At 45.5% G+C, this 14,495-nt stretch overlaps 1 protein-coding gene across 7 annotated transcripts in view; it reads left to right on the top strand.

The window, feature by feature from the left end:
* The window catches only part of SEPTIN11 (septin 11), a 75,110-nt gene that overhangs the window by 26,410 nt on the left and 34,205 nt on the right, over positions 1 to 14,495 (top strand). The window lies entirely within an intron of this gene.

The following is a 14,495-nucleotide window of genomic DNA, read 5'->3' on the forward strand; positions in this document are numbered from 1 at the left end:
AGGCATTAGTCACACTTACTCCAAATAGAAATGTTCATGGTTTTTGGAAACCTAAGGAGGAAAATGCTTTTTATGTCCGTTCTTGGCATAAAGGGAGATGTTACTGCTCTGAGTTTGCACTGACCTTTAAGCTAAACAATTGGCCTTGAAGATAAATGTTTGTTCTCACTTTGCAGCCACTTGTGAATTGTCATATTTTGCTGACTCTTCTCCTAGAGCTCATGTAGGCGGTACCCTTTTCGCAGCCCGCCTCGCTCAGTTTTTGCAGGATGCCATGGTAAGCTATTCCCCTCCAAGTGTCTTTATGCTGTAGGCTGCTGTTTGAGATAGTACAACATGGGCTCTACCAGCTGCAGATGTGTGTGTCGCAGGCTGTGGTTGGGTCCTCAGCAGCCCTGATTGGCTCAGAATTCACTCTCACCAAGTACAAATTAACAAGCCTCTTGATGCTGGGCTATTAGGGAGAGAGTTAAATGTCTCTTGGTTCTTTTCTTTAGGGGAGGGAAGTGGGGAGAATAATGGGTTTCAGTAGAAAGAGGTGGTGAAGAATGTGAAAATTAAAATAAAAGCCCCACCCTGCTGGGCTTTCCTATTGTGGCTGCCTTTGTACATTTTTGTCTGTGTGACAACTTGCAGTAACACTTAAAATTAGTTCACCGCCAATACCAGGAGTAAGCGGGCGTGACTCCGTGCACCCGAAGGGGGGAGGAGATCTTCACACTCCCCCGTTGGACTCTATCCCCTGAGCCCTGAACCCACCAAACCAAACTCCACTATGTGAGGGTCGCCCTATCCTCATCACCCAGCTCGCTCCTTTATTCCCACGACTATCTGTAACCTGTTTGTATGAGCGATGTACCCTCACTGCCTCTCGACTGTATCTTGATCTCACCCACCGTTCACCCCACATTGGGGACATGACAGACTGTATATGGTATATGCTGCCCAATACCAAAATACTGAACCCCCCCCCGTAGTCTGTATGCTATCCCCGATGAAACAATAACTGATGCTTTAAACTCTCTGTATCGTTTATTTTCAAATATTAACTGACAAAAGAGCCAGAATGGGAGTGTAGAGGGAAGAGCAGTGTGACATGTGTAACAGGATGAACTAAGGTGGGGCCCTTTAGGAATGGCTACTGCAGAGGGGATGGATACTGGGCCCAGTTGTTCTCTCCAGTAGCGGTGTCCATCGGGAATAATGCCGTTGGACTGGAACAGAGAGCAGAACGTGGTGCATGGATTCTAGCCGTCAGTCAGTATGCATGGGGAGAGATTTGGGGGGAAGAAATACATTATCACACTGTGCTAGCATTCAAAAGTCCAAGTACTCCTAGCTTTTAAAATTTACACGTGATTGCATTGGATATTTGTAGCCTGATTCCAGGGATGAGCTGAACCCTTGATGGGCCTGATCGATTGTTGCACTAGGGTTCATCTAAGCCAGCTCTGGCAGTGCAATGGGGCTGATCCAGCCATTGGAGAGTTTTTGTATGTGAAAGAAGTCTCAGACCTCTGCCACACACAGAGCCCTGTTGAACTCTGGCTGTTTCTGACTGCCTCTTAGTCCTCCTGGGATCACACATAGCGGGGCACCTGCTCAGGCAGCCCTGAAGGCGTTTTAACTTGTGCCAGAGGCCAGAAGAGGGCGGTGGAAAGGGACCTCTTTCCTCCTCTCTGGGTTCTGCACCAAGCACACTCAAGCTACACCTGGGAATTGGGCCCTTTATGTTCAGGAAAATGAGACTCTGCTTACCAGGAAATGGTGGGGGAGACTTCTGGAGAAAAATGGAGGCACTGCAGCCAGGGGATAGTCAGTGCATCAGGGAGGGAAAAGCAGCATTTGCTGATGGATGCTGTGGTAAAGGTAACTAAGACCAGTAACTTGGTGTCTCCAGCCAGCTCCGAAGTTGCTGAGACTTTCTCTTCCAGGAGGCAGGAGCTGTTGAATATTGTGCTTGTAACTTGCACGAGGGAACCCTCCCATTTTGTGCCCTACCCTCAGGTTCCATATATACTCATAGGCGAATATTGGCTATCTTAGGCTGACCCCAGTGCAAATATGCAGCCATATTCTCGTTGGAATATCACTGGTCTAGTCAGCATTGGACAGACACTGAGGAAGGAAAGATCCCTGCCCTCAGGAGTTCACAATCCAAACTAAAAAAGAATCATGCCTTGCTCGTGTAAGAAGAGCCTCTCCGCTGATCGCAAGCGGAATCTGTCCAGCTCGAACGATCACTACCTGGTCATGTAGTTGTTGGCCTACCTCCTTGTCCAAGATCTTGCAGCCTCCAAGAGTTGTTTCTTAAAACACATCTCTGAAATGACCCCCGTTTGTGGAATCATTCAAATAGTAACATCTCTGCAGCAGAGCTGCTTGATTGCCTGTTTGCAGTGTCCTGGGGCCACAGCTGCTCCAGTTTAAGCCGATGGAACTGCTCAACAATTCTGTCTGCAGCAGAGACCAGTTTTGTCTCTTCGTCTCCACGACTCTTGTTGGTCACACTAGAGTTGGCTACAGACTGTGTGCGCTCTGGTCTGGCTATCGGCCAGCTCCCTTCCTGCCTCTCTTCCACAAAATAACAGATTTTCACTGTCCAAGTGCTCCAGGATAAACAGAGGAAACAGTAACTATATTCAAGGAGAAATGTCTCCCATCCCCCGAGGGCTCGGCAGCTATGCCGAGATGGAGCCAACTGTAGCTTAATATTTTGAAATCCTCCTGCTTGGGAGTCTTAATTCTCGCTGAGATGGCTGAGACCCTTTTCCTCTCTATCAACTTAGAAAGCAGCAGTGGGGCCATCCCAAGGGGGGGCGCACCTCATTGTTACATGCTTGTAGGGCAGCAGCATGGGCCAGATGATGAGCACTGTCTTGGCAAAGTCAGGAGATGGCTGCAGAAGTTCTAGAGGGAAAAGACCTGTTTATAGCAAATCACTGCATCGGATTGTTGTCTGGCAGAGGTGCTGGAAATCTGGCAGGTCCACCTGCTTCGTATGTCTGTATGGCCCATGTGGCATATTCTCAAACTGCAGAATGTTAAGTTTTCTTTTCTTTTTCTTTTAACAGTGTTTGTAGACCTGAGAGTTGCTAGAAGGAAGGAAGGAATAGTCTATTGGATGTTTTCTCCATAGTATTATGCATAGGTTCTCTTGTATGGAATACCCTCATGGTGCAAGGCTTTCATCATCACTTAAGCCTGCATCGGGAACCAGTGGGGATCATCTGTGTGCGCTGTTCCAAACATGCACAGTAGCCTGGCTCATTGTCCCTGTGTTAGGGATGGTTGTGGATTGCTCCACACTCCATGTGTATACTCCCTGAGTACTCTGGTTTTATGGAGCGGTGGATGAGAGCAGTGCTCCAGTCCTTACAAAAGCAAAAAACAAAAAAAAAGTACCGTTCCAGCTTGCCAAAAAATTGCCAGAGCAGCATTCCGAAGTGCTGGGTGAGAGATGGTGCACTTTCTGCCTGTGCAAGGCCTGAAGAATCCTTGAGGTTCCCAGTTTTGTATCCAGCATCCTAAGTCACATCAGAAACTGGGAAATGTGCTTCCAGTCATCATGCAAAAATGTCGCCTGCTTGAAGCGTTGACTCTGATAAAAGCCTAAGAATATTTTTAAAGTTACTACTAAAATGTATGGCCTCGAATAACTGAACTCTTGCTTCATATTTGTGGTTTATCTCCATATTTTACATACTGGCAGTTTCCCCCTCCCCTTGAATTTGTGGCTCATTTGTCTTTTTTTAATTCTTAAAAGGCACGTGAAATCTCAGTCAGACCAATAAGTGAATGAGTCCCCCATTTTAAGGCAGTTGTAAGGGGCCACACCTAAAAGAGAGCTTAATAGATTCTGCCCAGAAATGAGTGTGTGATGGGGCGGAGGGTTCGACTGGGTATTGTGAACCTGTGTGTGTTGGAAGGGTGTGTGCTGTGGAGGAGAACACACACGAGACAGAGAGACAGCCTGAAGGAGCAGCTGGAAGATGGTGGCCAACTGAGGAAGAAACCTAAGAAGAGGTTTTTGGTGCAGGCTGAAAAGAAGGCTTTTGGTGCTGCGAGCAGAAGAAACTGTTTCCTGCTATCTGATTCTCTCTGCTTTCAGAGATACAGGATGTTGTACATTTTCTGTAAATAAATAAACTGCATCAAAGAAAACAGCAGACTCCATCTACTTCCTCTGGTCTTAAAATTTGACTTTCTGCTTGGATGGAAAAGGGGCAGCAATAGGCTTTAGTCAGACACAGGTTATTGGGCTCAGAACAGGGTTAACTAATTCAATTATTGCCCTGTAATAGAGAGGAGGTCAGACTAGATGATCTAATGGTCCCTTCTGGCCTTCATCTCTATGAATCTGTAAATAATTCACAGGGCCTTGGATTCATCCGCATGTTGGAGGCAGGGCTCCATTGACTGTGGGAAGAGAACAATATATTCTGCTAAAATAAGTTTCTTCTCGTTACCTTATTCAATGTAGGGATGAGAAAAAAATGCCACCTTCTCAATCCTCCAGTCATATTTCTCCCCCGCCCACCCCCAATGGAGAATCATAGCTGCTGTAGTCAGGAAAATAAATTTGTATTGCTTTTTATTCCTGTTAGCCCTGCAGAGCCAGCGCGGCTCAGAGGGAGTGAACCAGGGCCCTTTCCTTCACTCATCTCAGCTACCAAACCGTTTTACTACGTTCCAATGAATTATATCCATGCAAACCCCTTGGCAACAAGAGGTCACTTGAGGGTATTGTTTGATCTGCAGAACTGATGGTGTGTTTGATGCATTAGAAAAGAACCCTGGTTGAGTTTGCAGGGCTAACAGTCAGAGAGACTCTCCTGACTTGTTACTTGTAAAATGAACATGTGATCTTGAAATTGAAAGGTGGTGATGGGAACAGAGACCATAAACTTAAGAACATAATGGCCATACTGGGTCAGACCAATGGTCCACTTAGCCCAGTATCCTGCCGTCTGACAGTGGCCAGTACCAGATGTTTCAGAGGGAATGAACAGAATCTAATTCTTTTTTCAACCCAATTATATTTTTGGCCTTCACAATGTCCACTGGTAAGGAGTTCCACATGTTGACTGACTTCCTTTTGTTTGTTTTAAACGTGTTGCCTATTTCTTTCATTGGGTGACCCTTGGTGGTTCTGTTATGTGAAGGGGTGAATAATACTTTTTCTCCACACCATTCATGATTTCATTGACCTCTAGCATATTGACCTCTACCATTGACTCTGCAGCCCAAGCATGAATATCTACACTGAAGTTAAACAGCCCTGCAGCCCAAGCCCCACGAGCTCAGATCAGCTGTTGGGTGCCAGATACGGGTTTTAAATTGCAGTGTAGATGTGCCCTGAAAGTCATATTACACGAGGCCAGCTGGATCACCCTTGTCCACATCCTTATTCATTCCCTCAAAGAGTTCTAATAGATTGGTGAGGCATGATTTCCCTTTACAAAAATCATGTTGACTTTTCCCTAACGTATCGTGATCATCAGTGCGTCTGATAATTCTGTCCTTTACTATAGTTTCAACCAATTTGCCTGGTACTGAAGTTATGCTTACTGGCTGTAATTGGCAGGATCGCCTCTGGAGCCTCTTTTAAAAATAGGTATATTAGCTACCCTCCAGTATCAGAGGGGTAGCCGTGTTAGTCTGGATCTGTAAAAGCAGCAAAGAATCCTGTGGCACCTTATAGACTAACAGACGTTTTGGAGCATGAGCTTTCATGGGTGAATACCCACTTCCTCAGATGCATGTAGTGTACCAGTCATCTGGTACAGAAGCTGATATTACAGTTAGTTCTGCAGTCTCATGTTTGAGTTCCTTCAGAACTCTTGGGTGAATACCATCTGGTCCTGGTGACTTATTACTGTTAAATTTATCAATTTGTTCCCAAACCTCTGCTATTGTCATCTCAATCTGGGACAGTTCCTCAGATTTGTCATCTAAAAATAATGGCTCAGGTGTGGGAATCCCCCTCGCATCCTCTGCAGTGAAGACCGATGCAAATAATTCATTGTGCTTTTCTGCAATAGCCTGATCTTCTCTGAGTGCTCCTTTAGTACCTCAATCATCATCCAGTGCCCCCACAATTGTTTGGCAGGCTTCTTGCTTCTGATGTACTTACAAAAATTAACAGCAAACATTTTTTTTGTCTTTGCCTAGTTGCCCTTCAAATTGTTTTTTGACCTGCCTAATTATACTTTTACACTTGACTGCCAGAGTTTATGCTCCTTTCTATTGTCTTCCAATTTTTAAAGGATGCCTTTTTGCCTCTAACCATGTCTTTTGCTCTGCTGGTTAGTCATGGCAATTTTTTTTTCTTTTTTTGCTTCTCACCTTTTTTTTTTTTTTTTTAAATTTGGGATATACATTTAATTTGAGCCTCTGTTGTTGTGGTTTTTAGTTTCCATGCAGTCATCTACTCATTGACACCCTGCTGTTCTGCCTGTCTAACTGGCCCTGTGTGTGTAACTGGCAGCGTATCAGAGTATGCTACCATGGAGGCCCTGGACTTAGCAGCCTAAATTTGGCCTCCAGGACCTCTCTCCTTCCTTTTTCCTATGTCATTGTTACCTACTTGTACCACGACCGCCAACTTCTCTCCAACACTGCACGTTAGTCTCAAGAGGTCCTCAACCTTTGCACCCTCCAGGCAAGTCACCATGCTGTTCTCCTGGTCATCACAAACTCTACTTTGTGTTCTGTTTTGGTTTTGGTTTAAGTGCTATATAGAATGGAGCCTCACTTTCTTTCCTGGTTAGATGGAAGGTTTTACAGCCTCTGAAGGTTTGTGCCTCTCTGCCACTCTGTCCTCCTTCACCCTGCCAAAAGAAACACTGAAAGTTACAGTATTGAAGCTGTTCATCCTTTGTAGCTCCATCACATTCCACCGTCCCAATGATATTAAGCATTTTGAATTTTATCTCCATATTATGTGTCTCTCTCTCACTCTACTCTACAGCTGTTAATGGATCAGACAAAATAATTCTATTGGCCTACAAATCACATCATACAAATATACACCCCAAATTAGGGGTGGGGGGGAGCTTACACAAAAACAACCCGAGATGGCAAACAACAGAATGATTAAGCAGTGACTGTCTCACACCTACAGGAAGGACCAGTCTAAAAATGAAAATTCCCCTTTGTCTGCTCTTCAGATGTCTTAAAGCCTGCAACACATGAGATTTTCTAGATGTTAGCGGTGAGAACTTCTGCTTTTGTAAGCTGGTGTAATTATTGAAATGAAAGGAGCTCTACTGATTTAGACCAGCTGAGGATTTGGCCTAACAGGCCTAATGATACACTCGGGGAAGGAGCCAGGTAGATGTCATTCCCTTAACTTCATGCCATAAGAATAACTTTGGCAAATGACTGTGTACTAATAGGACCATCCCTTAATTTCAGGTTGTCATACTCCTCCGACTCATCAGCATTAGTGATGTTAGAGGTGTTGTTTTGACTCAGGGTGGGGAAATAATACTACGGATGATGTTGAGCAAGGAACAAATTGAATGTGCATCCAGAGAACCTTCAGCATCTTACGAGGGATGGACCTGGGTGGCGCATGATTTGCAAGGAGGCCATGTCGCTTTGGGATTTGCTGTGGTGGTGGTGATGAAAGGGAAAATTTAGGCTGAACTCAGTTTTCCTTGTGCTGAGATCTCTAAATCACCTGATGAGAAGACAGATTCCTTGAGTGGCTTGGCTTGGATGAAGTACTGGTGCATACGATGTAGGGGAGAATCCTGCACCAGGAGAGAAGGGCCTTTCCATCTAGGAACAAACCCCTGCACTGCAGTGTTTCAGTGATGTCTTTTCATCCTTTGAAAGAATCTTTACATAAGAAAAAAGAATGATCCAGATTTTGATCTGAGTTGCACCAGCATTAAACTTGACTAACTCCATGAACTTCAACAGAGAAAACCCAGGTTTACTCCAGGATAACGGGGATCAGAATGCCAGGATTTCTTTCTAGTTGGAAAAACTGATCACAGTAGGTCATATTGACAGTTTTCCCTCCCAAAGGCAGGAGTCTTTCCTATGTCCATTGAACAAGTTTTATGTAAGTGTACCTGAGAGCAGAATCTAGCCCACTGACTCCAATGCAACATATATCACAACGGCTAATTACAAAATAAGTGAGGCCATCTGAGTTGGCACCTTTGTGTTTAAAATATTTGTGCCACACCCCACCGAATGGCTGAATCGTCCTCCCGGTCTTATAATTATGTACTGAAATAGTCACACTTACTGCTCCACTTTAGTGGCTTCCTTTGCAGGCAGATAAAATCTGAGGCCACAAACTATTTTGCACTAGAGGAGTTTTCAGCAGTTTTTCTCCACCCCACCCCCTTCTCCAGAGGGGAGGCAAGGGCCAGCAACTAAACCACAGTTCTGTAGTTTCAGTGTATTTGCTCCAGTTAATGCAGCTTGGTTTGGTTTCTAAATAGCAGCAAAAGTGGGGAGGGTAATTCCAAAAGTGGTTTTCGGCCTCATGACAGATGTCACGCTGTTGGTCTGGATCATTCTGCGGGAAGCAGCTCTTCCGTGGCCTGGCTTTAGGATAGAGTTTTTGCCTCCATGCTGTAGTAATCATTCCCTTCTCTGCTGATACCGGTCTGTACTAATAATCTAGAAATGCCTGCCTGTGTTCCTGGGATTCCTAAGGGTCAGTAATCAGGACTGCTGGATACTGATAGGGGAGATGTATACAAACACAATGGACCACCCTGGGGTTCAACATCCAGAGCCAGATCCTCAGCTGGTATAAGCTGTTGTAGCTCCATTGATAACCTGTGCTGATTTACCTAGCTGAGGATCTGGCTCAGTGGCTACCCGGTGCCAGAACTGAAGTGCTAAAGTGCCTGAAAAAGGACCACAAAACCATTTCACGACTCTTCCTCTCCCCATCCCACCCTCCCAACCTCTTTCACTGGGAGCACTATAATGAATGGCATTGGCCCAGACTGTACCCTCACGCTGCTCTCAGGTCCATGTGCCTTGCCCCTTCACCTCTATCCTGTCCCAGTTAAAGCACGCAGGAACAATCTGGCCCAACATAGATCCAGCTTCTTCTTTAAGCTTAATGCATAGGCTTTAGCATTAGACATCGTACCAGTATTTTCTCCTCCCTTTCTCTTTTCTCTGCCCTGCCAGACTAACTGCTGTCGCCATTGGCCTTCCCTAAATTCAAATGGCAGCTAATATCTCATAGCACAGACCAGCCCCCTATAGGATTCCCGATGCACAGTAGAATCAGTCGCATTCCCGTGCGGTGTGATCCCGTTTTTGTCTGGGGGTGTTCAGACTCTGCAGCACCAGTGTCCCCATTGGCATCTGGTTCTGTCTAATGCACAGAAAGGCGGAGGTTTGTAATGTAAGTGTCTCATGCTAGTGATTAGAATTGCCTGGCCCTGCAGAGCACACCAGCAGCAAAGAGTGGCCGCTGATTGGCTTTGTCCTCTCTTTGCTCTTGCAGGGACGGAGACAGTGGCTCTGGGACCTTGGCCCAGCCCCGCAGTGCAACCTGAAGGTTCTAGTGTGCTCCAGGCTGGCTCCACCTTGGGCTTCCCTTGGGCTAATACGTAGCATGAGTTATGACAAATGTTTGGATTACTGTGGTGGTCAACTCTGGTGGTCTTTTTGGTAGATAATTGCCGTTTCCAGAGTGCGCACATGGTTTGCAGTAGAATAAACTGGTTGTGCAGCGTGACTCTTATCTCCTGGGTCTGCTGAATAACTCATTTGCAAACAGTCATTTTCCTCAAATACTCCACTGGAAGAGCCAAGGGCCTGTTCTTGAGGAGTACTTAACACTCACCTTTCTTGATGGGTCAGGCCTTAGCTTCCACTGCTTCATTCAGTACTTAATTCAACGGACACTTTAAAAATGTCTAGCATCCATGGCATGTTATTCGCCCCATTCATCTTCAGGTAAACTCTCAGGGCCCCAGTCCCCCTCATTTGAATTATACCTGCATAAGTGTCAGTAGGAGATTGCCATGAGCTTCAGTTAGTTGAATGTCTTAGGGATTCTTCCTTCAGATTGGCAGTGCGCCTTGGCACCTCATGGAAGAAGACAGGGCGTCAGCATCCAGATTTAGCATTTGCGGACCCCTCCAGATCTTGGAATCTACGTGAGGCCAGAATCTCCTGTGTCCGTGCCCTGACTCTGGTTTTCCCTGCTCTTTTGCTGATAGGGGCATTCCTGCCAGTAGTTACCCCTGGAATGCACCCCCTAATGGGAGATGTCCAGAGGACAGGGGTGTGGTGAGGATAAAAGGCATTAAAGATTCTCTGCAGCGGAGGTACTAGAGTGAAGAGTGATTGACAGATACCTGCATTCTGGTATTTGAGTTTGGGGGGGCCTTAAAGCCCGTGAGCAAAGGCAGCTGCTGCCTGTGTGTACCAGGTGTCAGCCTAATGTGGGGCTGGCCAAGAGACGAACCCCTAGAAGCCAGGTTTCTAATGGAAATGGCACACTTACAGATATAGTGCTTTTCCCCACAGCTCTCCATAAACATTAAGGGAAGGGTTTTCCGAAGCACTCTGCCTTCACCTGACTCTGCTCCTATTGGCGTCAATGGTAAAACGCCCCTTTGCTTCAGTGGGAGTAGGTCAGTGCTGCACTCCTTTGAAAAACTCACCCTTAGACCTGGCCTAGTGTAACAGGTTTGCTGCCGTAGCCACATCAGTCACGGGAGTGACCTTTTCTCTCTCTCCATCCCCAGTGGACATATCTGTGCTGGCAAACAGTCAGACTGGCAAAAAAGGTCCTTTTGCTGGCACATCTTGGGCCTGGTTTACACTAGAAAATTAAGTCTATTTAACTATATCGGTTAGAGTGTGAGAAATCCACACTAAGCAGCGTAGTTAAGTGTAGCGAAAGCTTTACTGTCTTCAGGAAACTGGCTTAAACTTCACTGGCAAACCCTTTCAAGTGTATACCCTCATAGACTCATAGATTCCAGGACTGGAAGGGACCTCGAGAGGTCATAGAGTTCAGTCCCCTGCCCTCATGGCAGGACCAAATATTGTCTAGACCATCCCTAATAGACATTTATCTAACCTACTCTTAAATATCTCCAGAGATGGAGATTCCACAACTTCCCTAGGCAATCTATTCCAGTGTTTAACTACCCTGACAGTTAGGAACTTTTTTCTAATGTCCAACCTAAATCTCCCTTGCTGCAGTTTAAGCCCATTGCTGCTTGTTCTATCATTGGAGGCTAAGGTGAACAAGTTTTCTCCCTCCTCCTGATGACACCCTTTTAGATACCTGAAAGCTGCTATCATGTCCCCTCTCAGTCTTCTCTTTTCCAAACTAAACAAACCTAATTCCTTCAGCCTTCCTTCATAGGTCATGTTCTCAAGACCTTTAATCATTCTTGTTGCTCTTCTCTGGACCCTCTGCAATTTCTCCACATCTTTCTTGAAATGCGGTGCCCAGAACTGGACACAATACTCCAGCTGAGGCCTGACCAGCGCAGAGTAAAGCGGAAGAATGACTTCTCGTGTCTTGTTTACAACACACCCGTTAATGCATCCCAGAATCATGTTTGCTTTTTTTGCACCAGTATCACACTGTTGACTCATATTAAGCTTGTGGTCTACTATGACCCCTAGATCTTTCTGCTATACTCCTTCCTAGACAGTCTCTTCCCATTCTGTATGTGTGAAACTGATTGTTCCTTCCTAGGTGGAGCACTTTGCATTTATCTTTATTGAACTTCATCCTGTTTACCTCAGACCATTTCTCCAATTTGTCCAGATCATTTTGAATTTTGACCCTGTCCTCCAAAGCAGTTGCAATCCCTCCCAGTTTGGTATCGTCCGCAAACTTAATAAGCGTACTTTCTATGCCAACATCTAAATTGTTGATGAAGATATTGAACAGAACCGGTCCCAAAACAGACCCCTGCGGAACCCCACTTGTTATACCTTTCCAGCAGGATTGGGAGCCATTAACAACTACTCTCTGAGTACGGTTATCCAACCAGTTATGCACCCACCTTATAGTAGCCCCATCTAAATTGTACTTTCCTAGTTTATCTATAAGAATATCATGCGAGACTGTATCAAATGCCTTACTAAAGTCTAGGTATATCACATCCACGGCTTCTCCCTTATCCACAAGGCTCGTTATCCTATCAAAGAACGCTATCAGATTAGTTTGACACGATTTGTTCTTTACAAATCCATGCTGGCTATTCCCTATCACCTTACCACCTTCCAAGTGTTTGCAGATGATTTCTTTAATTACCTGCTCCATTATCTTCCCTGGCACAGAAGTTAAACTAACTGATCTGTAGTTTCCTGGGTTGTTTTTATTTCCCTTTTTATAGATGGGCACTATATTTGCCCCCTTCCAGTCTTCTGGAATCTCCCCCGTCTCCCATGATTTCCCAAAGATAATAGCTAGAGGCTCAGATACCTCTTCTATTAACTCCTTGAGTATTCTAGGATGCATTTCATCAGGCCCTGGTGACTTGCAGGCATCTAACTTTTCTAAGTGATTTTTTACTTGCTCTTTTTTTATTTTCCACTAACAGGTTTTGCCAGTATACCTCTGCCAGCAGACCCTTAGAAGTGTAGATGAGGCCCTGGTGGCTCAGCCCCTGAGCAGTAGGGCTGTTTGTTTCTGGGTGGGAAATGGGCGTAGGAAAGGTCAGTGACCTGCCCCTTGTTGCACAACAAATCACTGGCAAATGGGAGAATAGAACACAGAGCAGCAGATAAGGATGATCCCTAAGAACTAGATTAAACACCATTTCTCTAAGAGCTTGATCCAAACCCAGCTGGAGTCAAGGGAAAGACTCCCATTGAGTTCAGAGGGGTTTGGATCAGGCTCAGACTGTACAGGATTATAATTTAGTTGCAGACATATAACACACATTGAGTAGCTCCTATGCAAATGTCTGGCATTGGAAAACATTTAAAGGTCCGAAGTCTGGGGCACCCAACACAAGCTGCAGGGAATGACAATCTTTTCCTGTTTCATGGAGTTCTGTAATCTGTTTTCAAGGCATTTATGTCGATGGGATTTGGCAGAAGAGCTAACTAATATGGCTCCTTTTTCTAGACTAAAACGTAAGTTACTACACAGCTGTTGTGGAAAACTCTAAATATAACGTTGGACTTGCTCCAACTCTTAATCCTGCAAGGTCTCTGCTGGTACAATAAACCCCATGAAAATATCTGTTGGTGTCTTTCAGTTCAGGGTACCTGACCAAGCCAACAGAGCCAAATGGGTGGGGCAGGAACTACTGGTTAAACCTTCCCAGGTGCTTAAAGTGACCCTGAATGAAGACTTGAATACATCCGATTTGGGTGACTGTACTTTTCCTTGAAGGCTATTGAACATGAGATGTACTCTGTATGGGAAATTGTGCGTCACGTTAAAAAGCCGAGGAATGACTGCCCTGCTTTCTTACCTTACGACGACGTTGTGTGTAAACCAAACCATCCATAGAGTAATGTGTGCATCGTCCTTGTCGGAACGACACATCCGAAGCCTTTCAAAGCCAGCAGGGATTTAGCTGGCTTTAGTGGCATTATCTGAACAATGCGAACGATGTCCTGCTGCTGTCATAAAACAATAGTCCGTGCTGAAGCACAAAGTGTCCCATTTCTGCTACGTTGTTGTGCAGATTAGTAGAATTCTGGGAAGTTCCTTTTTCCATGGCAAATGTAACAGGATAGCCAGCTGGGTTCTCCACTTTTTAAAATCAGGACTAATGACATTGAAGTCAAAATCCCAAGGGGCCAGTTCGGGATAGCCAGACTTCAGCATGATCCAGCCACAGCCCCTTCTCAGCCCAACACCCCTCCATTGAAGGGTTGCAGGGGCAGTGGTGAAGAAGCTGCCCATAGTGGTTCTGCACCAGACAGGGGAAATCCTCAACAGGGGAGAGGTAACCAGTTTCCATCACCTCTGCCTCACTGGAGCTGCCCAGTGGTAACAAAGCAAGGCAGAGAATCTGTCTTACCAGGTGCATTGTAATGGGGGCTCATCTGATCACAGCTAAGATTGCAGCTTGGTTGAGTGTGGTCACAACATTACTACTCTGAGTGAAGTCCTGCAGTACCTAGTTGTCTGACTGCGTATGTCACCTCCTAACTCTTTTCTCCTATGGCTACAGGAATGTCAGAAACTTGGGGCACAGGACTTCAGTTCATCTTCTGCAATTTGCTAATGCTTGCTGATCTTCCAGTCACTGGCACAGAAGAACTGCCTACTTGGTTTGGGGGCATTGTAGATAGCCAACCACACAGTAAGGTTGGGTAGATCAGACACAAGGAAGACATCTGAGGATTGGGAAGGAAATTGATCCAGAATGACGTGTGATTGAGAATCCACACTCTCCTTTCATTCCTGCCCTCAACCACCTTGACTAAAAGGGGTCCCAGTGAGAGAGTATTCTCCTCTCCTCTGAGAGTGGCTGGTATTCCTATAACTTTCACCTGTGTACGTTGGTGCT

This window comes from Gopherus flavomarginatus, chromosome 3 (assembly GCF_025201925.1).
Source record: "Gopherus flavomarginatus isolate rGopFla2 chromosome 3, rGopFla2.mat.asm, whole genome shotgun sequence".
NCBI classification, from domain to species: Eukaryota; Metazoa; Chordata; order Testudines; family Testudinidae; genus Gopherus; species Gopherus flavomarginatus.